At 36.1% G+C, this 25,849-nt stretch overlaps 2 long non-coding RNA genes across 2 annotated transcripts in view; one reads left to right on the top strand and one right to left on the bottom strand.

The window, feature by feature from the left end:
• The first annotated feature begins 491 nt into the window (after positions 1-491).
• LOC113844204 (uncharacterized) overlaps positions 492-25,849 on the top strand; it is a 143,687-nt gene continuing 118,329 nt past the window's right edge. Inside the window, exon 1 of the long non-coding RNA XR_011810800.1 lies at positions 492-1,161. This is a non-coding gene — a long non-coding RNA (uncharacterized lncRNA). The remainder of the gene's footprint in view (positions 1,162-25,849) is intronic.
• The window catches only part of LOC140002969 (uncharacterized), a 158,320-nt gene continuing 133,410 nt past the window's right edge, over positions 940-25,849 (bottom strand). The window contains exon 6 of the long non-coding RNA XR_011810799.1: positions 940-982. This is a non-coding gene — a long non-coding RNA (uncharacterized lncRNA). The remainder of the gene's footprint in view (positions 983-25,849) is intronic.

The raw sequence follows: 25,849 nt of genomic DNA, 5'->3' as shown, positions 1-25,849 counted from the left end.
CCATCCCTGGAAGTCTTCAAAAGACGTTTAGATGTAGAGCTTAGGGATATGGTTTAGTGGGGACTGTTAGCGTTAGGTCAGAGGTTGGACTCGATGATCTTGAGGTCTCTTCCAACCTAGAAATTCTGTGATTCTGTGTGAGATTTTTTTTTCTTCTTTTAAACAATAGAATGATCAGATCCATCATAAATTGAAGCGTGACCATTTATTTATTTATTTATTTATTTATTTTGAAGCAGATTACATAAATAAGAAGGTTGTTGCATACCACCATTCAGAAGAAATTTCTTAAATATCCTTCTAAATGTACAGTTTGGTGGATGAACATATATGAAAATTCCTGAGAGCAGGTGTTGCTGCTGCAGTTTTCAACATTTATTGTGATCTACTCACTTGACTGTAAACAAATGTAAATTTTGTCATTATCAAACAGGAGAATGTGCAGTTCTAGTTGTAACTTCTTTTTTTTTTTTTTTTTTTTTTTAAATGTTTTGAACCAGTCATACACATGCCATATCATTAAGAATCTGTCTGTGTCATGTGCCTCCTTTCAGGACTCCTACCTTGCTGTGTATTTTCACTTCTTTTACTCAGCTTTATTTGGAAACTTAAAGAAATGACTATGCCATTTATGAATAAGTTTCTATAAGCCAGAGAAAATCTAGTAATAACTGTGACAACCCAAGTATAGTAAGAGTAATCAATGATTTCCTCAGGGAAGACATTATCTAGCTGTGTTGAAACATGCAGGTTAGCCAATTATTCTCTACCTCAAGGAATCATATCAGCTTCAACTAACTCATTTGCAAGGCCCAGTGTGTACCAATAGGCCTTAATTGCTCAGATCAGATATCCTGGGCTCTCCACCCACACCTTGGTGGTGAAAACACTGCTGCTGGATGTGTTGTGGTTAGCCTTGTCTCCTGGCTTGTTTTCTTAGTGAAGAAAGTTTTTCCTTGTTTTTTCCTGACATTGTCGTGCACTAAATTCAGAAGACATGCAAGAAGAACAATAAGTTGCTCCATATAGAACTTAATAATTCCAAAAAAAAAAAAAAGGTTTTTTTTTTTTGTGCCTACATGGGAGGAGGAGCTTTTCTTATTTATTAGTTCTGTCTCTTGATCACCATCAGTGTTGAAGATTAGAGCATCCCGGCAATTGGTAAGGGAAGATGATTGTTTCATTAACTTATTTCGTTTCAGCTCTCCTACTAGGCCACTTTGACTTCTTTTCCTCAATGTTACTGGAAGCTTGGAAAAGTGAATGTACTGTATATGTATTTGTTAAAAAGAGCTCTGTATAGTAACATTAATATTTGCTTTCATTGAGCTTAACAGAAAGCATTTAGTAAGTTAAGGAAACCAGAAGATGAAGGTAGTTAACAACCTAAGGAAATCTGAAATATTTTCTTTTAAAACATGGGAGAGATAGGTGGAGTTGTTATTTCACAAGTGTGGTTACTATGCTCTCCTGTCTGTCATGTTGGTAATTTATTATATGTGACTTTTAAAACATAGAAAATGAGAAATGGGGACATCCAAATTATAAATACTACTCTAATTTATTCTATCCTTGACAAGGGAGGAAGCTAAATGCTTCTTTAATTTTAAGACTTAACCATAGAAAAATACATTTCTTACTGTTATACGACCTAATAGCCTCCCTGAGGGTAAAGCTGTAATTGAGAGCAGCTCCCTTCCAGAGATAAGGGGGAAAATGCGACTGTGAAAGCTTTCATTTCATTATTGCAGTTATTTCAAACTTTTAGACTTCTCAAGTGTTCAGACTATGCTACCTAAATAATTGCATTGTTGTCTGCATGCTCTGACAGTACCTGTTATAGAATGGGATCTAGCTAGTGTAGTAGCCCTTTTTCTTTCATTTAATCCTATTTAAACCTAAGCAATTAGCATAATATCAATCATTCTGTTATCTTTACCTATAAACTAAAATGTTTTTAAGTGTATTCCTCCAAGAGTTACTTCAAGTGCTACTCAGTTCAAAATTATTTGTTATTACAATAGCATTAAAAATTTGGCCTGCAACAACATAAATATTTCATAACCAAGACAGTTTGCTGTTAAATATTTATTCAGTGTTTTGTAAGCCGTGTGCACAAACTACTGAAATTGGTTACTTCTCTAAGATGAAAGTGGATGAGGATCTAGTGAGCAGACCAGTCATGCCTGACTATAGTTAGTTGATTTGTTTCATTAATATTTTAAACTTACTGGGGATTCCCTAACCTTAATGTGTTTAAACTAATTGGCATGTTTGGGTTATTGATTTCTGAAGTAAGGCTACTTAAAATTTGTTGTGCTAATATTACAAACTAGAAGACTTGAAATAATAAAAGGTCATGTAGAGTTGTATCAAATAATTTTATTTCTTTTTACCTTGTACTTCTAGCTTGCAGAATTACTGCTAGAAGCACAAGCTAAAATTAAGTAAAAAAATGCAAGTCTAAAAGATCTGAAATCTAAAAAACTGTCAACAAAGACCTAATTTTTCCCCTGAGTTCAGAGTAACGTTCTCTTGTACTCTTAAAAATAATTGTAGCGTGTCTTGTCAATTTTTTTTTTTCTCATTCTAAATGGAAAGTCTTGCTTTATGCATTTCTTACTATTAAATTGTTGTCTTTTGCCATTATTAATGTAATCTGAGTTGCTAGTAATGCTGTTGACTGAAGGCATTTTATCAACTATTACGTTTTCTATAAAACAACTTTCCTTCAAAAAATGTGAGTAATACCTTGTGTTTTGACTGTCAGTTTTACCTGTTTGTAGATTTAACCCTTCTGACTCTTAGGTACCGTGCTTATTCATGACTTATCTATGCATAAAATTTTCAGAAAGCATCTCTGAAAAGCTGAAGCATTAGCCTTGGTGGGGGTAGAGCAGGTGCTCTGAGTATGTATGTGTTTGAAAAAGTGTTTGAGTGATTAGCTATCCTGTAAGTATTCCTGTGGAACAGATGTGAATGGCTAGGTTTCAGTGGACTGTGATGTAATAGATACTGATCTGTGCATTAAGGGCAGATGTTCTAGTTGCTTTTCCCTTGGTTGTTTATTCCGCAGGTTCTATTTTGTGAAGATCGTGGAAATTCCTGATGAAATAATTAAAAGAAGCATATGTTTCTTTAAAAAAAAATCCTTGGTTTTATCTAATAAAACACTTGAAGGCTTGCATTCCAAGTGCTTTGCAAGCACAGAACAAAATATGTTCAAATCATAAATATTTCTAAACTAAGACTTTGCTCATATGAATGCAGATGACTCTCATGGCTTTTCTCAGATTCTGTGGATAGGGTTGTGCACTGCTACAAGCTAAAGAAGGTCTAGGATATAAATATTCATCACATCTTCCTTTATAATCAAGGAATGGGTTTTCTTCTGTGGTTGTGTGTTCAGAGCTATATCCATTTATTTGAATTCCTAGAGCACAGGATGAGGTTTCATATGCCTGGCAGCATTTGAGGAAGAAGCTCTTGGACAACTGTTTTGTACTGAGTGTAGGCAACACAAAGAAAACATTCGTTATTGATTGGTAAATTACAAGCAATAGGGACAGGAAAGTAAACATTTCTTGATATGCTCTGATATCAGATCGAAGTTTTAATGTGAAAAGTTTTATCTTTACTAAACGTCAGCTTAATTGACATATATTTGTTAAATAACCTTTTGTTTCAAAAAGATTAAAACAGTCTTTTAGCCTTATAAAATTAAAAAATAAATAATAATGATAAAAAGGAAACTAGGAACTCCAGAGTGAGTATTTAAACTAATAAGATTTTGAAGTGAAAAATTCTCTGAAGAATGTCAGGTCTTACAGAGGGTGTCTCCATCTTCCCACCCCCCACTGCCCAAGGAAGTGCTGGGGAGAATCTGGGGTAGATCAAATCTCTTCTGAGAAGAGGTCACTGAAGCTCTTTCTGCTCCAGACTGAGAATAGCAGGTCTTGTACAAATATGCCTAGCTTCTGGGTACCTCTATTGCCAGAGAAATGGCAGGTTTTGTAGCGCTATTGCTCTTTGAACAGGAAGGCTGTTTTCTACTAGGAAATGCTGGGGTGGCAAAGAGTGAAACTAATGACTTAAGTGTGGATTAGTTGAGAATATTTTTATTAACTTCATCACTTTACAAGAGCTTTCCCTGTAATGGACTTGAGATTTAGTCATGAGATTTACATAGTAACTGAAAGAAGGGACAGTGTGGGCCTTGAGTGAATCTTCGTGATTTATTTTTTCACCCTGTTTTAAAACACTGTAAATGAAACATGGAGACATAAGTGTTGTGTGAGTACTAAGGTATACTTCCAGACTTGGTAAGCATGCTGGAGTGAGCTGTGTTCAAACAGAAATCAACTTCAAAGAAACATTGTAAATCTGATTCTCTCTTACTTCAGTAATGTAACAGGAATGGAAATATTCTGTACATTTGTACTATTCAGAGTAATTTGTGAATGCAGAACTGGCTGAAGAAGGTCAAAAACATGAAGGATGATGGGTTAAAAACACACTTTGATGCAAACATCCTTTGCATTACCCTTCATTGCCCATGATGTATGTGTGTACTATATCATTCTCTCAGATGTTTTGCATTAGACCATTATTGTTTTCAGAATTGTCTCTGTTCTTAAAAATATCTGGTACCAGTCATTAACCTGATGTAGGGAGGATGAAGAAAGATAAGGGCAAAAGAAGAAAACTGCTGCATAAACAGTCGTGTATGTGCATAATATTTCTGACCTTTGACTTGAAGATCTCATTCAGACTACTGAAAGAAAAAGGTTCATCACCTGAAAGGTGCAAAATGAAAGACTGCAGAAAAGTTTAAAATAGAAACTATATAAATATATATAGAACTCTGTGATGGGGGTCCTGGATCTTGAATGATCCATTTTCTCTATCTTCACGAATTTTATCTAGTGATTACATTACTAAATCAGCTCTTCCTTCTTAACTGATAAAACAATTGAAACTGGAGAGCTCCCACACACCAAGGTTGTGTAGTGAAGGGTCAGAATAAAAAGGAATTGTCATGAATTTGAAACAAAGGGGGAATGATAGAACACTCTAGATATAATTCTCCTTCACTACAATAAGATTTTATACAATATCATAAAGACTAATCTACAAGGTCAATCAGTACTGTACAGGGAGCAATGAATAAAGCATTACTTTGAACACCAGATACAAGTGATACTTATGTGAAATAGAAACACTTTGAGAGAAGTGTTAACCTTGTTCTTCATCTGCAACACCAATCATTGAAGCACAATATATTAACACACAGATTGCTTGCTACTTTATCATTAAAATTATACTCTTAGAAAAACATTGTTCTGCAAGGTAATTTAGAGCTCTTAAAATCATTTGTGTATTAAAAATGAAGATGTATTTTATGAGGGGGGAAAAAGGGGATGGCCATTCTTGATTTGGTTTTGATTTTAATCAGGACAGGACTATAGCTCTGTACTAATACTACTCAAAGTGAGCAAGCTTTTTACTGTTGTGAAATAAGTTTCAAAATAATGCAATTCTGTAGGAGAACCATGTCTTTTACTTTAAAGATTTTACAATTGCTTTCTGTACTTATTCTATGTAATATAACAACCTATTCTCTATACTTTTCTACTTCCAACACATAAACTTCACTGGAGATTAAAGAGGGAAAAGGATAGTAAGAAATCCTGCCTATTGGGGTGCAGAAAGTAGTCACTACTGCTAATCAGTATTGAAATTAAATAAAGGTATATCAGACAAGCTGAGCATCAAGGAGTGCAAACACTGAGATTACTAGCTGTCTGTTTTATAATGGTTAAGTAATATGATGCTCATGCTGTAGACAGTGAGGTTTGTTGGGTAGAAATTGAGCCCTCCTATGAGGTTGTATGTAGGTTTTGTTTGGAATGAAAAATAACTTAAGTCACAATGGACATAAATGTTTTGGTAACTACAGTCCATGCATGTAGCTAGTGAACACTCAGTATCACCAACCATGTAGGATCATTCAATGTTTTATTTTTCTAAATGGAAATTAAAAATGGATTATAGGGAGCCTCTGCTCTAATATCCAAGCTTTACAGGTCTAGGAGTATATGGATAATGTTTTGCTCTGAGGAAACTGTGAAAAGTATGGCTGGAGTACTTGGTAGACTTGGAAAGACTCCAAGCTACATATCTAGACCTAATTCATTAAAACAGTGATAACTGTAATAGAAGAGAACTAATCCGTTACCAGAAATAGAAGGTGACAGAATAAGAAAGACATCCTGCAGGCAGGATGGAGCTGTTGTCAGCCTGATGTCAAGAGATGCAAATATTAAAGCATACAAGAAATAGAGGTATTAAAATAATAGCAGGCATGGTGATCTGAGTAGTCTATATATTTAAAAAAAAAAAAAAAGGAACATACTAGTACATAGATTTACATGTCTAATCAGATCTGGGTCCTAGTTTATTCATTTCAAGTGCTACAGAAAACCATTTTAGCATCCTCAAGCAGAAAAAGCCCTGCCCTTGATCTGGACTTAAAAAAATTCATCTCCACATAGAGGGGTGTGCCTGTAAACTATTGCCTGCAGAAAGGCTATCAACGTGGGGGAGTGCTAGAGATAGCTGTGCCCTTGAACATTTGATAACAATCTGGAAGTAAAGTAGAGCTAAATGTTGAAATGAAGTTCATGTGTGAAAATGAATTGTCAGCTCTGTGACTAGAAAGGAATTTAAGACATTTTTATAAATTAGTATTGACAGTAAGCTTGAATACAGCTGGATATTAGCTTGAGTAATCTGGTCTGCTTCAAAAGTATGTGAGTGGTAGCAGAGGTAGCTAGTTGTAACGTGTGGTGGTATGACTGAAGGGTAGAGCCATGTGCCTTTATTTGCAATACTTAAATTAAAAGTAATAATCAGTAACAGCTCTCACACAGCTACCCCAAAGCATTCCTTGTTTGTGGTTTGCTGTTTCCTTGCCTCCCTGAAACTGCTTTAGTGGAAGGTGCTGTAATTAAAGGAGATGAAGGCCCTTGGGCACTAAACATTAAATCTCCTTTTTTACTGCCTGACTGGAAAAACTCAGTTTATGGGCATGAAGTTGTGGAGTTGGGGATATATATGTTACTCTTCATACTCTCACTAATTCAGGGCATATGGGGAGACATCCAAAATAAGTGCCTATTAAAAAGGCGTATTTACAGGTTCATGGTTAAAATGTAGCGCGGCTTGGCAACAGAATAGCATTGGGAAAATGAAGTCAGCTGCTGAGAGACAAAACTGAAGACCTTAGTGGTGGCATGCTTAGAAAGGGGAGCTGTTTCAGTGTCACTGGAAAGAGAAAATACTGAAACTGCTGAAGAATTTGATATTAGGCATTGCCTAGGTGACAGCACATGAAATGTATCTATTAAAGGAAAAAAATATTTCCTAGCAGCAGAGTTTGCTCCTTATTTGAGCAGAATTATTTCTGCTGGTCTGCAGTTGTAGGTACAGTCATATCAGTGGTGGTTTACTAAATGGTCTTCCTGCTTGTTGATTATTTGGATGTTTTGCTGAAGCAAGATATACCTTTAAGAAGCAGCAACCGGAGGCAACTGCAGTTTGTTCTACAAAGGCTGGGTAATACACCTGCATGGCAAATGCAGAGCCTCTATGTACAGCAAAGCTGTAGCTGTCCTCAGACTGCTTGGGTCTGGGAAGTTTCTTTTTCTTCTGGATGTGTTGGTCTTGTAAGTTGCATGCCTGACTTCTGAAGATCCCAAAGCTTTGAAGAGAAAGTGACTGCTACCAGCCCTAGTGGGAGGTGTTTCTATTTTTGTACGCTGTTCATGCTTAGCAGTGCGCAGGAGACAGTGGATGCTCACAGACTGTTCTTCCAGACTGAGTCTTTGGTAGTTCAGAAGCAATCAGTGCAACCTCTTGCTCCTGTTATATGCAGTAAAGCCTGTGAAAGGGCTAGCATAATGTCTGTAAAGGTAGTTCAGGCATGCAATGTGCTGAGCTCATGCTTAGCAGCTGAGCCTGCAGCAAGGGACCCTTGTTATCTCATTGGGGCTGGAGGGCTTAGTGGAGAATTATAGAACAGGTAGATAGGTTAGTGGTTTGATATCTGTGATGGAAGAAGAGGGAAAATGCTGATAAATGAAGGTAAGATGCTATAAAGATGAATGGTGTTAAGCAAAAACCCATATTCTGAAATGTGTTGAACAGAAAAGCCTTGTTACCTCCAGGTGGGGCCAAAAAAGAATCAAATCAAGAGAGAATGGAGCTTGAAGGGCTGTAACAGCAGTCCCTGTATGCAGAGCCAGAGGACTGGCCAGGAAACTGTATGCAAGCTGTTACAGATTAGTTCTATGTTATGTGGAGCTTATAAAACAAAGCTACTAATTCTTACTTTGCTTCAGCTGAAATCAGAGGAAAGATTTGTGGAGCAGGCTCTGCGTGACTCAAAACATTTATAGAGCTTTCTGTTTAAGTTGACTGGAAATAAAATGTGAAGTGCTATGTTAACTACTGTAACCTGTGCTAACTGGCCACAAAGATATAATGCCTTCAAGAAAGCTTAGAGGTTATTCCAAGTGAAAAATCAAGTTGGTAATAAAGTATCTGAAAACTTAATCACTGGATTTAAATTATGACCAAGTGCTTCAAACTTACTTTAGTGATTAGTTTTGAAGAAATATATGCTTGTGGAAGTGCAGATTGCAGAATGCCTTAATCATCCAGTCAGATGAGTAAAGTAGATGAGCAAAAGTGTTCCTTTGAACTTTGCAATTAATTACTATGCAAAGAAGAGATAAAAGATTGACCAGAAGATATAGACTCCTGTCAGTTTTAGGTCCAATAAATGGGAACTTAATGGAGAAGTGGTTTTTAAGTGATGTGTTGAGTTATCTAATGTCTGTTTGTATTGGATTATATTGGTTTTGTCTGCATAACTTGGGTTTTAAATTTAAGAAAGTGTTCTAAATTCTATAAAGCACTTGGTGTGTACTCTTCATGGAATGTAGCAATAACATTGCTCCCTGTTATTGCAGCCATGAGATGAAGCAGCTACCTGGACAAATGGCCCAATTTTGCTTGAGTTAAGACCTGTATGGGACCACAGCACTGCAAAGCTGAGTATGTGGGAGACTGGTACCCAAAATTTACACCCTTCCTTTAATCCTACAGGCTAGGTTAAATATGTCAATTGTCTGGGTGAATTTGGACCTAGGAAAGGTTTCTCCAAGTGCTTTGTAAATGGTATCATTCTGCTGAAGAGACTGTGGGTAAGTTGTCATCTATCTTGAAGAAAGAACTACTAAGTCTTCTAGGTGGCCACAGAAGACTTAGAATCAAAAAGAGTAAGATGAAGCCCATGTGAAATGTCTCTGAACTCCTTAATTCTGCATCTGGTTTATTTTAGCGTAGCCTGTTAACAGAGTAAAGCCTGTCAAAAGGATGTTATTTTGAAAGAGCAATCAAATATTGCAGAAACTAACAGCAAGGTGTGATCCTGTGTATATAAGTTTTAAGCCTGAGTAAAACTGTCTTGCACAGGTATCCTTCAAGCCTATGTAGACACTTAAGTTGATTTCCAACACTTCTTCCTAAATCTTCCTGCACACTGACTTCATCTACATATGTTATACAACAGAGGAATGGAGTACAATACAGCTCTTGTTATCTCAATCAACTTGTTTCTTTCACATTAATGTATCTGTTCTTTTGTCCTTTGAAGTTAGGAGTAGGTTCTGCATAGCAGGCATAGAAGGTGATACCTCTATATTGACTGCTATAGTGTTTGCAACTTCAGCAGTAAAACAGACACACACTACTTAGTTTTTCATGTTTGGTTATTTCATCTTAGTGTTTAATTATTTTTCTGCAACTGTTTTAAACATCAAAATCTTCAATTTGTGTCAGGCTTGAGTTAGGAGAACACAGCAAACCTTTTTGCTTGTTTCTTGCCTCTGAGCTTGCTGGCTAGGGCAGACCAGATCAGGTGTTTGGTCCTGGCAACATCATAGGGCTTAACTGAGGGTGGCTGTAGATGCACGGAACTTTCTTAATCTATTGGTCATCTTGTGGAATAACTATCAAGCCAATTCCTCATGCTTGATCAATTTTCTTGCCTGCTTACTGATGAATTCCACTCAGTTGCACACCAGGAGTTAAGATCTCTGTGGGAACTTTAGTATAGGACTCAGCATAAACAATTTGTCTTTCTTCCCAACTTCTGAGAAAGGGGGAGCGAAACTTTCTGGCATTCAGATTATTCTCTGTAGCAAACTTGGCACATGGTTTATTTGCACTTGGTTGATCTCTGAAAGGTTTTCTTTGCAGAGTGTCTGGAAGCCTTTCTTCACTTCAAGGCTTAGACTTTGTAAATGCTAATGATTCTCAAGTGAGAGAAGGGGCTGCTATGTCCTGTTCCTTCTACTTCCCAATCTGCTGGTGAGAAAATAAGCTGCTTAGTGTTCTTTGAGTTTTCTTCCTGAAATTTTGCCTGATAGGGATTTTACAATTCTAACTCATTTGGTTAGCTGTAATAAGCTCAGGTACTTATTTTCTTCCCTGGAGCAGCCACAAAAGAATACACGTTGTATATGGTGCAAAAACATTTCACCATAAAACAAAGCTATCTTCTGATAATGTAACTTGTGAATCCCCATTCTTAGTTCATTTACTGTACTGATTGACATGAATACTTCACCAAAGCTTTGTGTCATCAAGGCTAATGCAATGAATTCAACATTTCTTCAGTGCATAAAAGAAAAAAGCCTGAAAATAATGACATTTTAGTTTTAACACAATTCCAGCTTTTTGGAAAACGCGTTTGAATAATATACAATTTGAATGATAAAACCTTTGGGGAGGTTTGTAATACAGCTGTGGTTGGTAATTCACTTGTGCAGTGCTAAGCTTCATTTTGTTCCTCTTCTAATTTAGTAAACTAGGTGAAAAATGATGTTTTAGCTTATGCATGATATTAAAGCTCTACAGAGATAAGAATATGAGGAGAAGCATGAAGAAACTTAATGCCTTCCCTTCTGTTATCACTAAATATTTCAAAAATAGTATATACTTGTGCTGTAACTCTTCATGGGATAAGTAACAAGGTGTATGCAAAACAAACTTTCTGAAACTCAGTGAGCACTTGTCAGTGGCTTCTTTACCAAAAATTCTGGAAGTAAAAGTCTCAAACAGTAGAAAGCTGAAAAATACTCGAAAGTTAAAGAATATCTGGAAGAAGTTTTTTAAAACAAGTAGCAATTGCTGAGCAGTGGAAATAAGAATAATTGTTAGACCTGGCATAGGATTTGTTGCTTCAGAGTCCTGGAAATGTTCTGTTCCAGAACATAGTAGGCTTCTATTAGAAAATGCAGAGTTTAATGCTGTGTGGAAGATGCACTGATTTAGGGTTTTGAGGTTTCTAATTTCCTGGTGATGAAAGGAAGAGCAGTGGTAGTTTTTTGATATTGTAAATATGATCTGACTGAACATTGGATGTTACTTACTCAATTTTACTTTTGATATTCAGTCTTTCCTTGGGACAGATGTCACTTTTATTTTGGATGGTTGGGTTTACACTTCTTTTCACAGTGCATGTTGAAGTATAATGACTTCTAAGGTAGTAATAATCTCAGTAGCATGAGAGACTTTTTCTAATGCTAGTTGTTACTACAAAGCTTATTTCCAGATGCTAGCTGCAATACTTGTCAATTATATTTTTCTGTAATATTTGTGAGGAGGGTTACCAATAAACTACATCTTGTCAAATCTAAAAGAAGACTTGGAAATGTCCCTTTAAGCTGTATCAAGTGCAACATGTTTATCCCTTAAGGAACTATTTGACAGGCATAACAGTTCTGCCTATGGCAATGTTTTAGAATGAGGTGGCTCATCCTCTTTTGTGAAAAATAATTCTTGGCTTCAGGGAAAAATGCTGTCTAGGTTACTGCTTCAGAGCAACAAATGTATTTGAACAATTGAACTGTAGAGCTGATTCGAGTGGTTTATCTCTCCTGTAGAGGAGGATCACCAAGTAGAAATGTAAGAGAATCTCAAGTGTATGTCAGTCAGATGACATGAATACTTGTGTTACAGCGTCTGTTTGCCAGTTAGATGAATGTTTTTGTGTGTCAAAAATAGTTCTTTCTTTAATAGTGAACCTAAATGCTTTAAGCAATTATCATGAATTGTTAGTTACTTTCATAAAGCTTGTCAAACAGATCTGGGGAAACTTTGGTATCTCCTACCCTCTTCATGTTGCACTTAAAATGAGCGGTTTGAATAAATTCCTTTCTGTGGCTCTCAGTCACACAGACTTATTTCTAAACTTAGTATGCAGGGTTATGAAACTGATAAAATTAGGAAAATATGGGAAACAGAGCCTGATGAGCAAAATATCTATGTACTCAAATTATCTTCTTTTTTTACCCATGTATTATTCTTTCTTGTAATTCAATAAGTAATAGAACAATCTTGTGATATCAATGAAAACAGGAATCGTCTATTGTGATACTTTGAATTTCTTAAAGGCACTCCTTCTAGAAGTCTTCTAATGAATTTGCTTTTTTCAAAATCAAGACAATGCTTTCTTAAACATAAAACTTGGTTATATAAAGCCCCTCAGCAGTAGCTATTTCATTTAACAGATAGATCAAATTTTGTAATGAAGTCTTGCCATCAGGTGATTATGAATTCATCCTAGACTTAACTGTTTATCTACCGCAAAAATACTTGGTACAGGCTGAGTTGCTTACACTGACTTGTTCTCTCAAGGCATGTCCTCCTACGCTACTTGAGATGGAATATACTGGTCCCATTGCCAGTATTTGCTGTCCTCTCATGTCATTGTTCAACAGATGGAATAACTGCATCTACTCCAAAAATAAGGAGGAAAGAAGGGACATGATCCTGCCCAGATTAACCCTTCTCCCCCCCCCCCCCCCCCCGCCTTTGTCATCACTGAAAAATCATCTTGTAGAACAAAGTCCATCCTTTCTACTTTGGCAATGTGAGGTAGCATACACATGAACCTGCTTCTGCTACTTGTTCTTGTAGAACACTTGGACACTGCTGTCTTTGTCCAAGTCCCTTAATGGCTTCTTGATCCACACCAGTCTTCAGATGCTTAATGATTTGGTGTCATATTATAACTGAAGAAGCTAAAGACTGAACATGTGTTTTGGCAACAGTCCACAGTGAAGGCTATCAAAGCACTTGTCTTGATTTCTGTTAGACAGGAATAACAAAGCTCTGGCAGAGGAAGCAAACTGGAATCTGGTGTTTCTACAACTAGAAAATGTGTTGTCCCTTAAACTCTAGCTATTTTCCTAAGTTAAATTACAAATGTATTTTTTTAGATTGGTTTGGATTATAAGTTATTAAGCACTGCTTATTGTGAGCTTGTTCCTTCCTAAGTTGTCATAACTGACCTTGAATACATCATGGTGTTTATAGTCTTTGTGAAGTTACTTCCATTTGATTGTAGATTCTTTGTGATTATTTTTGCTTGTTTAAATTTCATTATTTAATGAGAATGGCAAAGTAGATCACTGTTTCCTGTTGTGGTCAGCGTTGTGCTGTTTTCTGTGATGAATATGCTTATCTCTTAATAATATTTGTTTCACAAACTTGCCAGTTTAGGGATACTGAAGAAGCAATTTTACACCATGTGTGCAAATGCCTCCTAGGAAAGGTTCTTTCTATATTTAGTCATTTAAATTTAGCCCATGTACCTTTGGACAGAAGCATGCAACATTTCTAGTAACAGCTTGTTTAGTGTATATGGAATCCCATTTTAACGAAACATATCATCTCCACCTGGCTGTAGATCAAAAGTAACTTTCTAACGAAGAATTCTCGGAAGAGGTAATTCAAACACTTATTAAATCTGTGCTCTATGGCAGGTCTCCAGGCTGGATAGGCTTTCCCAAGTTTTATGAAATATTTAATTACTGGTTCAACTCTTGACCTATCCTTGCTATTCAGTAAACTAAAATCTCCCAACAATTCAGTCAGACAAACCTATTGAAATCTTCTGATGAAAGGACAATTCTGTCTCTATTCAGGATCTAATTTTTTCATAGTGAAGGTCCTGCAAGTTCAATTTCTGTTTCTTTGAAATGTCAAATTGTGATAGAGGCCAGACTTTCTGGAATGACAGTGGAGTGACTCTACAAGCCTCTCTTAGTCAAACCCCAAAAATGCCATTTATTGGGGTTAACAGCCCTCCTTGGCACAACGTTGTTTTCCTTATTGACAAGTCTAAGCTAAATGTAAAAGAGGGAATTTCAGGATCTATGTTTTTTGTATTTTTTTTTTTTTTTCCCATAGGCTTTAGGAAATCAAGAGTTTAAATTGTATAGCTACACTAACAAAGAAATTGTAGGATATAACGTGTACACAGCCTCAGGCTTGTAACCTTTAATATAATCTTTACAGATGACTCATTCAGCTATGTCGTATTCTTGCTTCAATGCATCTTGATATTGACTTCACAACTTCATAGAATAGAATGTTTTCAAATGGAGAACTGAATAGCCAGGTCATGTCAGAAAACTGGTGTGGAATATCTGTATTGAAGATGGTAGGAAGTTAGTCAACAGTTTGAACAAAATTGAATGTTCATATGTAATGTGCTTTTGCTAGCAGTAATGACTCAGTGGGAGACAGTGATGTAACGAACAGCCAATCGATCTGTTGCTTCCTGTTGTGAAATATGAATTGGAAAGCTTCTCTAGAATAACAGGATTTGAAGCTTTTCTATGCACACAGACTGTACTCAACACTGTTACAGCAATATTGCCATGGCTTGTCTTTAGACACTTCAAAATTGGTTTAAGCCTTTGGAAATAACTTCACTGTCTTATCTCTACATTTAGGTATATGATGTATCATACTGCAGTGCTGACAGGCAGTATCAAACACCTTGATTGATCTTTTTTTCACAGTTGTAAATATGGATCATCAGAATATGACTATTATGTGCTTAACTTGTGATTTGTGGTGGTGATCATGTAGATTTTGGTTGCTTATGGTATGTATTCAAGAGGAATGTAAACAGATGTAGAAGTTGTGGTGGTTGCAGCAAGTAATGCATGATCTGCTATGCAATGGCTTTGTGCTAATCAAACACCTGACTTGATGGAGTAATTATAAATTGAGGACAAAATGTCAAAACAGTTTTTTTGGTGGTTTACTTGTTTGCTTAGTGTTAATGCGACTTTTCTGTTTTAAAGCTCATCTCAGTGCTTTATAGGCCTTTGGTACTCCAAGAAAATTTAGGAAAAACTCTCTCACTAAACCTCTGACTTAATGTTATCAAGACTTGTAAGAGTAAGCATTTTAAGCTTTGTTCTGTTTTCAGTTGAGGCATGCTTTGAAGATACTAGTTTGTATTCACAAAGGAAGCTTGTTATTATTGAGCATCAAAGAGCAAGTTTATTTATTTTAATGTGCCCTTGACAAATCAATGTGTTTTTTCTTAAAGAAAGATTCCTACAAGAAGGTACTGGCTCTACAAATAATGATTCTGGAGACAAAAAAAAAAAAAAAAAAAAAAAAAAAAAAACCTCAAGATTTGAGAATCATTTTTGGATTATACAGATTAAAAGGGGAGAAAATTCTGGTAAACATTTTCTTGGCTTTGGAATAGGCTAAATAATCATCTAGCATTATCTGTGTGACTTAAAACATGATTCAGTAATTGCTATATTAATTTAAAACAGTCTAATGTTGGGTGTCACAAACTATATTAATAGTCAGCCTTGCTTCATTTTTTTAAAGAAAGTTAGAAATCTTACTTCATCATTTAATACATACTTAATGATCTAAGAAGAGTTCTGTCTTGATGCCTCTGCCTTAGCCCTCTTGTGATCAGAAGAGAATCCTTGAATATGCCTAGTTAACATTTCATTTGATGCATGCTAAGCTTTAAATTAAAATACAAGAATATTGTTCCTTTCAAGACCATTATGGCTTTAGCTGTTCTTAGAAATGTACTTCCCCTGTAGCTCTGAGATAAATATATGTGCAAATATATATATGCAACTTTGTGTGTACTTGTCTGTATAATTTAAGATGCATAAAATAATATTTATTTTTATTGCTTTATGTACCTTATATTTTTTCTAGAGTTCTATGTTGAATCAGGATTTCCTTACGGTTTCCCAAGTAACTACACTGTTCTAACACAATGATGTAACTTGATAATGTACTTATAATTCTGAGATACATGTAGGTCAAAATATTAAATGAGCAAATGGATGTTGTATAGGAACTTTTCTGAAAGAAATGCAAGAATTTTTCTCTCTATATCTGTGTTTTGAGAATCCTTCTTGGCAACAGTGGCTTCTTCAAGATTTGCTCAAACTCCTGAGTGCAAGTCTGCCTCTGGGGTGATGAACAAGGCATGAGTAATTCCTAGCAATTTGGATGATGGACTAGATTCTGGAGGGCTGATATGCTCAGATGAAAATGTTGATTTTTATCAGCCTGTCCATTGCTTGATGTTGCAATTACTCCGAAAGACTTGGAATTAGCAGTCTTAGTCGTGTCAGACTTCATTTTTTTATTTTTTGTAAGCTAGTGAACCATTTCCAGTCCTGTGCACTAAAAAAAAAAAAAAATGCTCTTAAAGGTCTTGCTACAGAGACCAAAGAAACTAATTAACAGCAATGAACGAAGTCAGCTATAAATTTGATTGGGGCAGAAAAAGTAGCATCCCTGAAGGCTGTATGTGTGGGCATGCTTGAACTAGCTGACTTTGTCACTTGTGTATGTGTCAGGTATTGTACTGGCTCCTCAGATCAAATGATTTATGCAATATAAGTGCTTGTGGAGCAGATATACAAAGTTGTTTCTAGTTTTAGTATGTATATACATTAAATTGCAATTTGCATTTAGCTGTAGAGGACATCATTCCACTGTGGACAATTTCCTCAGATTTTCTGGGTTGACAGCCTTGGAGTGTTGACAGACTTGTACTTGAATATGTCCTGCCATGGGGAAGGATTACACTGGTTTTAATTGGGAAGTGATTTCCAGATCACTTCCTCAGAAACTATGGCCTATTGTTTAGCCACTGAAGTCCCTGCAGTGGGTCAGTGATCAAATATTAAAGGACAAATTAGTCATTTCTTAGTTCTACACAGCTGTTCTGAAGTATAGTTCAGAACTTGATGTCAAATGCATATATATCAATCCCTAAATGTGTGCTCTGAAATTGGAACAGCCTGATGGCTGGGTTCATACTGTATAATTTTTTCAGGAAATGTGTATTTTGAAGTGCTGTACTTCACTGACATACGAAAGCTTTAGCGCATATATGATCAACAGATTTTTTAAAAAAAATCTGGAAATATCAGTAATAAGATGAACATAAATCATGCCATTGTTACATAACTAAAAATGACCTCTGGATAGTGTTCATTTTTGCTAATCTCAGCAATTTGTCTGAAAGTGAGAATAAAAAAAAAGCTGTCCCTTTATATGGGGAAGGGTACTTTCTATACTGTGGAAATTGTATTACTTAAATGAGAGCTGTGGCAATGTTTTATTTTTAGGAGAGAACTTAAGGTGATTGGGTTGCTCAATCCATTTCATATCTGGTATGTGATGCTAAGCTAAAGCCTATTTCCTTGTTCTTTTGGGTTTACCTTCAAATATTCTGAGTTCCCCCCACTGCCCTAGTGTAATTCTCAACTTTGTTAAATCTATTTTTTTTGCAATGTTAGTGTTTTCTTACTCTTTAATGGAATACATTTTTCACTTCATCTCTATGTATTGACACGATAAATCTGCATTTTTCTATATATTAAACATTGTTAGTCTAATTTATTTGGCTTAGTTCCCTTCCTTGAAGATAAATTTCAAGGTGTTATGTCTTTCCAATCATGTTTGAGTTCATTTTTTCAGAAGTGAATTATCACATGCTGCACTGAAGTATTTTTAGCCAGTTAATGAGTAAATGTAATAGTTTTTTTTGAATGATATAGTCAACGTTATCTTGGTTGGTATGCACTGTTCTGTTTTTGTTGTGTAGTTGGTATGAAGGACGACTATAAAGAAGCATGATCAGAATTGAGTTCTGATTCCGTATTGATATCCCTGCTGTACTGATACAGAAATAAAGCCTTGTTGTTGTTTCTGCCATTTTTGCAGACTGATTATATTAGGAATCCTGCAGTGATGTCTTTAATTCATATAACTTTTCAGTGTTTTTTGTGTTGTAACTTTATTTGCTTAAACTGGTTTCTGAGCTCTGCTGACTTGTACTTATACAAGGTGGATTTCACTTTTCTCAGATGTTTTAGCCCGAGATTCTGCAGTCACTTAATTTCTGATGCTTTGTCAGTCATGTTACTGCAGTCATGATACCAGTTTGTGAGCACTCTCCATTAATCAGTCCCTAAACATACAAACTTAAATTGTAAAAATGCCAGTGCATTCTGAATTACATATTTACATTTTAAATTGGCCTTTGTTACAACTCCAGATCATGAAGAAAAATTGAAGCTTATAAGGGACAGTAGATTAATGTTCCTTGGCACTGAGCCTTCCTGCAGACCCAGAGGCATTACATACACCTGCATGCAGCGATTTACTCAAGTGGCTCAGACTTTGCCTTAGTTACAGCTGACTGAAGGACTCCAACCTGTTTATGACCTCCAAATGAATTCTGTCACTGCAGTGATGGAGAGAACACCAGGCTTCTGGGTGAAAATTAAAAATCAGGAAGGGGACAAAGGCTTGTGGTGTACCCCCCTCTTCAAATCAGACTTGTTCATGTTCTTTGCTGTCCCACTTTTACCCAATTCTCTCTATGAATGCTTTAATGCTCTGTGAAATCAAATCTTTAAATGATTGCAAAATAATTCAATGTGAGTAACAATTACCCAGGGAATAGCAAATTGAAGGGTGGAGGGAACTGTAGGCATGGATTAAGTGTACTGGGCCTTAGTGTTACAGCTGTAATGATGTCCGTAACTTGTTATAAGGGGGTACAGGTGGAGGTAACAGTTAAAGAGGGTAAAAAAGAAACATGAAAGCTTTATTGTTCTCACAGGAGAAAGTGAGCTAATCAGTCATGAAAGAAAAACTAGTTTTTGCCAGACTTCAGGTAGAGATATATCCCACACATGGCTCTCTAAGAAAATGTTTAATACTGGCATACAGATGGCTTTTGGAATCAATGAAAAGAAATCTAATAGCTGGGATCACTTTGCATTCTTCCTGTCATTAGTGTTTCTCATTCTTTTCCAGTGAAAACATTTATGCTAATGTCACGCAAACTTCATTCAAGCCTATTCTTTCAAGTCAGTATCCAGGAAGGAAGAGTCCAAGAAGTGGACTTTCACTTTGCAGAGCTTCCCTTCCCATTGCTGTTTTGTATATCAGCTATACCCCATGTGCTGTACTATAGTAAAATAAGATTGGTCAGTTTGATAATTGACCTATTCTTCCAAGGAGCACACACTTAAAATCCACTATCTAACTGTTGTATTGACTGCAGAAGAAATAGTTCTATTGGCTTTGGGCAACATACTGAATTTAGTCATAGAGTGTAGTAAAGGCCTCTTGCAGGTTACTCCTTTTTAGAATATTTTGAAGATAAGCTTTTTACCCAAAACCCTGTTGCTGTTCTTATGTACACTTATGCACTTCTGGTAGTGGGATTTTTATGTTGTCTTAGTTCTCAAAAACATGAACTTCCGTATAAAGTGCTTTGAAGGACATTCGTGCCTTGATGGAAATCATCCTTGATGCAGTTTTACCCCAAGATGAAACCTTTCGACACAAGAGTTAGTGGAAAATGAGCTTGAAATAGGAATCTTCTGATGAAGAACGTGTGAGGTAGTGGGATAATGATGTTTTGAGTTCTATTTTAATGTTTACTGCTGCATTAGAATAGAATTAACACTTCTCTAATTCTCAGGATGTTGAATAGAATTGTAGGTTGCAGGCTTAAATGTTTATTGGTAATCAAACTAGTACAATGAAACTTAAGAAGTCATATAAAGAAATCTTATTATATAAAGATGATCTTCATCATATAAAGAAATGTAGTAAAATGCAGGCCATATACTTCATAATAAGTTAAACCTATGTTGGAATTAAGTTATGACAGTATTCTCATCTTTTTTTTGTTCCTGTACTTTTCACCTGTAATTGTCTTCAGTCTTGCTTCAGCAGCTGGAATTTTCTGCCCACTTCTAGCAAATACAGAATACAATATGCTAGAGCAGTCCTTTGTGTAAAGCGTGCTGTTAATTACTAGCTTACATTAATTAAAGTAAATGCAATCATGAGGACATGCTGGCAGTGTTAAAGTTAATGATCCAAGAGATTATTTAATGTACCTTTCAAGTTTGTTTGGGGAGATTTTAGGCTGTAGGAATTAAATTAAGGTATATGGTCATAAAATTCCTGAAGCAGTGACTTTTCTTGGCAGTTTTATCCACTGGGGGATGGTCCTGATGGATTTTGTTACATTTAATATATTTACTATAATTGCCCAATACTGGTAAAAATGCAAGTTTCTGTAAAGAAGTGTGCATACTCAGATTTGCAGACTACTTACGTAGATGCTGATGAAGTCAAAAGCCCAAATTACATCAAAGGACCTTTTGTGCTGCATCAAGTCCAGGAAGACAGTGTCCTTATCTATACTGTCACTAGTAGTCTAAGATGTGAAAAAGGATGTGAGCTAAGACAGGAGAGGTAATAAAGTCAGTTGTATATTGTAATAAGACTTGAATCAAAGCTCATTGAAATAATCCCTTTTCTAAGGCATTGGTAAAACCAATTGGAGTTCCAAACTCAGAACTCCAGTTCATTATACAGAAAGTTATAATTTATGTTGTTACACTATTTCAACACAACAAATTTGAAAGATCAGTTTTGTATGATGGAAACTGTAAAATCTGAAGTTTGTCTCTATTTCATTTTCGATAATGTTTTTGTAATTCATGTTCATAGTTTTCAGTGGTGTTCTGCCTGACAGCTTTTGTGGGCTTCTTCTAAGACTTCATCATTTTTATAATGCTTTGTGTTAATGATAAAGCTGAACTTAGAAGAGAAGATGGATTTTCCTTATTTGTCATAACTTTTAATTCCTTTTCTGCATTTGTCAGTTTTGGCAGTCCTCGAGAAAGCTAAACAACTTTACTGCCTAGGAAAAAAAAAAAATCCTAACTTGTGCTGTGTGCCATCATAGTCATAAAATGAAATCAATGCTGTTTTCATAACGTGTCTCTTCAGTGCAGTAGTGTCAGCTGTAAAATAGTGAATTATCACGGGTTGGGCCCAAAGCAGATAGCAAGTCTTATTTTATTGAATGAGCACTCAAAAGGCAGAAAGTGTTTGTGGACCACTGCCAAAGACCAAACAAGTCTTGCCAGCATCAGGGCCATATCTGATTCGTATATTATCCAGCAAAGCCATCCTTGTCTCATAAACTTAGGTCTGCAAAAAGTAGGATTAAGCAAGTTGCTAAAACAACAATTCAAGGAACTACTGCACTTATATATGTCCATTTTATGAATCTATGTAATGCAGAGGTTGCTAATCTGCATTTTGGAAATGAAGAGCAAATGTATGCAAGCACTTTGTGTAGGCTAGTAGTGTAGAATATACAGGTTAAGTTAGAGTGCAATTCTGCTTCACCTTCTTAAATACCCAGAATAAACTTCCTGTTAATGTTAAGGTATGAAAAGATAGAGCACAGTTTAAAAGTCTCTTCTGTAATTTTTGTTTATACTTTAGGCACTGTAGTTCTTAAATTTGAGGTTAACATATAATACTACCTTAAGCCATAACAACAATAAAGTGTGACCGTAACAAAGTACACAAAACACTTCTACATATTATACAGGCCAAATCCCAGTTGCATGAAAGATTGAGCTGTTCAAATCAAGACTATTTTCTGTTTTGCTGCTTGTGTTGGACACCTCCTGTTCTGAATTGGTGAATGTGAGGTACTGCTCACCTCAGTGTTTCAGCTTGTTTCCCTTTCTCAGTGAATTGCACTAAATCTGATCTTTTTTTAATAATAATATTTAAAAAAATCTTGAAAAAGTTCTGTGCATCATTTTTTACTTAATGTTTAAATGAGACCAGTGAGGAAAATAAAGAGGTTATACTGAGGAAGGTGGATAAGCAGGTATTTTCATTAAGTGCTTGTGTAAGAATAAACAGAAAATTAAACCAAAGGATGACTATCTCTGTGCTATGCTAAGCTGCACTATCACAGAAGTTCCTGTGGACTGAATCTTGGCTCAACCCTGCTGGTGTCAGATTACCTTTCTCATTATTAAATGATCAAGGATAAAAGCATATCTACAAAAAGACTTTCACAGGAAAGTAGTGAGAAGAACCCTTAATCCCCTGCTCCTGAGAAATCCCACCGCTCTATCTGCCCTACAAAAGACATGATTTAATTCTTTTCCCATCTAGAGCAGCACACTTAAAATCCTGTTCTACCCTGTGTTCTAAGGACATGTGCAGCACAACAGCATGTGAAGTGAGTCTCCTCTTGTAGATTGTACTGGAATACAACTTTAGAGGCTGTTAAAATTGCCCTTTTCCCATAGATTACTGACAGATCCTTCTTGTTTGCCACAAGATTTGTCTGGACTTGTAATTTGCTTACTGTAGGTTGTAATTTTTTTCCAAGGCTACTATTCTCTTAAATTCCTCCAAGGATCTATTACTTTCAAACTGTCTGATTTGGCTTCTACATTTTTCTTCAGGTTCAAATATTTATCAGATAGCAGAATAACTCAATGTGACACATTTGCCCAAAGCACTCTGCAGATATCTGTGAGTGATTACATGTGTCTTGTAACTTCTTCAGGAAGCAATGAGGAAAATAAGTGAGTCCTCACTGAGGACGTATTTCTGAGGCTTCCTGCCAACAAATGATGAATCTCAAAAGTATATACCACATAAAACAGTAATGAAATGGCAGCGACCTTATTAGCTGCACTGTGGTAAATAGCTACCGCATTAGAGCTGCTGGAGGGAGAAGGCAGGAGGAATGCCAGAAGACAGTGATTTGCAGCAAGAGTGGCGAAAGGAGGGGTAGTGCTGAAAAGAAGTGATGGAATGTTGTTCTCACATAAAAATAGGATGAAACCTTGATAGTCCTCAGGATCTTGCATTTCTACATAACTGCAACTCTGCACGCAAACACTTGACTCTATGTGGGGCTCTGAACTGCATCAAGCTCATGGTGAGATTGACTTAAGAGCACAGTGCAGGTACCTAAAAGTGCCTGCGAAGCTGGAGCAATTCAAAATAGCTTTTTTGTTATCTACACAAGGAAAAATTACTAACAGACTTTGTAGTGGTAAAGGGTTTTTCAGGGCTGGTGTCTAGAATCAAAAGGCTTTTCCTTTGAGTTCAGAGCATGTTTCTGGAAGGGATGAATTTAGGGAGCTTTCTCACTTCCCTGGGTCTCATCCCATCTCCTCATGGAAAACAGCAGTGATGTGACCATTTCAGCCATAATTGCTTTGGTTCTGTTTATAAAAGTTTGATTTTAAAAGTACTCAGCTGATATCAAGAAATACCTCAACTATTAGTTAAAGTCTTATTTGTTGGCAGGATACTTTTTTACTTCATGTCTGTAAGACTAGCATGTATTCTCTAACATATGACCTTGGGCCTCTGATTTTGGGGCTGGCTTCAAAGTTTCTTCAAAGCAGTAGTGATAATCTTTCAGAAAAGGTAGTGAAATCCTTGTGCATGGGGCATGTAGTTCTGTGCTGAAGCCTCACTGATGATTACTAAGTGTACTTCACCAGAAAGTAAATTGACTTTTCAGAAATGCCTGTTCAGTGCAGATGTCTGGTTATTCTAATGTTGTTGTTCTGATGGAAACAGCTTCAGTGAGAAACAGAAGTCTGTCTATCTTTGCTTCATATGTTCTTGCCATCTCCATCATAGCTGGTAATTTTGTACAGCTGAAGGACTTTACTGCGGTGCACTGAATACAGCCTGCCAGGTGCATGCAGCTCTGTTTTTCTTGTTTTCTTTTCAGCTGTTTCTATTACTTTCCAGTGTTTGTGTGTATATACTATGAAGTTGTCTTACCTAAGAAAGAAAGTAATAAGTTGGTGTCATGTTTAAGCTAATCAAAATACAGCTCCTTGTTTCTTTCTACAGCTGTCCACTTTGAGGGATTCTAGAGGTATTGGGTATTATGAAAGCTCCATGTACCTTGCTTGAAGCACTGATTGATTAAACTGTCCAGAGGCACTAAGCCATTATGTTGAAGAATTGATACAGACTGTTAGAAATGTGTGGAATTTAGTAACTTCAGTTCAACTGTTCTCAATAGCTTTCTATTTCTCTCCTTTCTACACTATTTTTCTTGTTCATAATCTGTATACAGGATTTTTAATATTAAAGGTCAATTTCTCAAATTTCCATCTATCATGTTGTACCAGTTTAATGAAAAAGGAAAAGTAACATGAACCGGCAAGAAAGCTGCAAAACTAAGAGTAGACAATTCTGTTACTTAAGTGTTTGTTTTTAAAGTGTCAGCATCTAGGAACACCTGATTTGTGTTGAAAGATTACACATTGTAGCATTGTAACTAATCTAAATCTCAATAACCTTTTTGTCACATTTCAAACTTTTAAAGGAAGCTAAAATCTGAACCATTGATTCATAAATTGGGGATATGAATGGCTAGTTTGGGGAAGTAGTGTTCCTGGTCTCTGGAATTTAACCAGATGGTTGGGACAGTGTTGTTGGATAGGATTTAGTAGGAGTCTGTACCTGAAAGTCTTAAAAGCCAGTGCTGCTGGCTCAAGACAGGTAATCTGCATCAACTTCCAGGCCTGTCTTGTGGGCTCTACTCTGCATGTGTTCAGATGAATCCCCTATAAACTGAAATGATAGGATAGCAAGGCAGTAAATTAGTTTGTGCATAGGTCTTTTATCTTTTATATTGCTATCAGCTTAATCTTTGCTCTTATCATGACTATATTGTTTAATGCTTTCAACTCTCAATTTGAAGAACATTTTAAAGACTTATAGTAGAAGTTAGGGTTATATATGTAATTTGAAATTTATCATGGTGTTTATGTGATTCTTTGTTAATAGGAAATTAAGGAATAAAAAGGTGCTGCACTTTTCTTCCCACATAATGTGAGTTAAAAGGAATTTGAATCTAGAATTTACTGGGACTTATTAAGTGCCAAGAGAATACCTTAGAGTGCATGCCAAAAAAAAAATAAATAAATAAAGTCACTTTCCTGAATATTGGAACTTGTAATAGTAGCAAAAAAACCTTAACTAGCAATGCCTTGGTGAATTATTTTTAAAGACCTTTCAGGTCTTCACGTAGCAAGGCATACATGATCATTCATTACGCAATCATGGAAGTAGGAAATACTACTGACTGATTTTTGGATAGGATGTCTCTCCTAAATTGCTGTAGGAGGCATTCCTCAGCCAAGGAAAAATAAATTATGCTAGCTGTTAGCTTAATCAGCTAATAGGTTATCTGCCTACTTGCTGAAATGAGGAATGTGAACTGCATGGAGTGTCATTTTGTTCCAATTAATGCAATCCTTTTTTAACATGCTGGCTAGAATGTCCATCTTCACAACTTAGCAGACCTGTATGTAATAGATAGCAACACTTGTCCTTTTTCCTAGTTCTCAGTCACTTCTTTAAACTTGTGATTACCTGCTGTGTTTTCCTATCATTCTAACTGTAGAATCTCTGCTTTGGGCTGATTGTGTGTGTTGTCTCTGAAATGAACATGAGGAGAAAACATGAAGTCTAGAGGAGTCTATAGCTTCTTCTGCAAGAAAAGGTACAGACTGGGGCAACTGAGCTTCTT

The sequence above is a fragment of the Anas platyrhynchos genome, chromosome 7 (genome assembly GCF_047663525.1).
Source record: "Anas platyrhynchos isolate ZD024472 breed Pekin duck chromosome 7, IASCAAS_PekinDuck_T2T, whole genome shotgun sequence".
Classification (NCBI taxonomy): Eukaryota; Metazoa; Chordata; class Aves; order Anseriformes; family Anatidae; genus Anas; species Anas platyrhynchos.
The sequence above is the reverse complement of the archived record's forward strand: the minus strand, read 5'-3'. Positions and strand labels throughout refer to the sequence as shown.